This window comes from Pseudorca crassidens, chromosome 4 (genome assembly GCF_039906515.1).
Source record: "Pseudorca crassidens isolate mPseCra1 chromosome 4, mPseCra1.hap1, whole genome shotgun sequence".
NCBI lineage: Eukaryota > Metazoa > Chordata > Mammalia > Artiodactyla > Delphinidae > Pseudorca > Pseudorca crassidens.
In genome coordinates this window covers 35,284,498-35,285,591 of record NC_090299.1, presented here as the reverse complement: position 1 = coordinate 35,285,591, position 1,094 = coordinate 35,284,498, and the positions used below count along the sequence as shown (strand labels likewise).

The window sequence follows — 1,094 nt, the reverse complement described above, 5'->3', positions numbered from 1 at the left end:
CTGAGGTATAACTTCCACTGAAACAGGAAATGTGTTTTGCTCCATTTTTTATTCTCAGTGCCAAAACAGAGCCTGGTACATGGTATGGAATCTCACACTTCTGAAAATATAGGTGTGCAATTATGAGTTTAAGGTAATGTTCCTGTCCTAAACAATTTGATTATTTTTTTACAAGTGTGGAGCCACACTGTTTTCCTAAACTCTGTGTAAACAGGGCTTGAGGCAGGAGGAAAAGGTGAAAGTAAAATATTGGAAGAAAACTTGGTAAGTGTTTCTAAAGCTAAGTTCTAATTACTTCCCTGCCCCCATTTAAAAAAATACTTTTCTTCTAAAAACCTGCCTTGTTTTTGTCTGCACCCATTGAACCTAGGGTGCCTTTGTGGCTCTGTCTGAAAGTATACCTTCTTCCTACTGCTTTTTCTTCTGCATTTCTAGATATCTCTTGCTCCTTCTCCATTCACACGTCTCATCTTATTTATATTTTATAGAAATAAACATGACTCTTCAGTCAATGGCATACTCCAATTTATCTCATGGTTACATGTTTGTTTTAGCCATTACATCCTTCATCTTGGGAAATAAAAGAAAGGATAGTGCTCACTTTGGAAGCACATATACCAAAATTGGAATCATACAGAGAAGATAAGCATGTCCTCTGTGCAAGGATGATATAAATTTATGATACATTTCATATTTTTCCAATAAGCATATGAAAAGATAAATCATACATCATTAGAGAATTGCAAATTTTAAAATATGAGATTGTTTCCACTACATACGCATTAGAATAACTAAAATCCCAAGCATTGGCAACATCAAAATCTGGCAAGAATGTGGAGCAACAGAGAAAATACAACATCATGCTGGTGGGAACGCAAAATGGTACAAGCACCTTGGAAGACTGTTTGACAGTTTCTTATAAAAATAAACATATTCCCACCATAAGATCAGCAGTCACATTCCTTGGTATTTACCCAAATGAGTGGAAAGCCTGTGTCCATGCAGAAACCTGCACATGGATATTTATAACAGTTCTAGTCATAGAACTTCAGTAGATAAATGCATAAACTGTGGTCCATCCAGACAATGGAATA

General features: G+C 35.7%; 1 non-coding gene across 1 annotated transcript; it reads left to right on the top strand.

Annotated features, from left to right (window-relative positions):
- The first annotated feature begins 593 nt into the window (after positions 1-593).
- Positions 594-698, top strand: LOC137224192 (U6 spliceosomal RNA). The gene has a single exon (XR_010943287.1). It is a non-coding gene; the product is annotated as a U6 spliceosomal RNA (small nuclear RNA).
- The last annotated feature ends 396 nt before the right edge of the window (positions 699-1,094 follow it).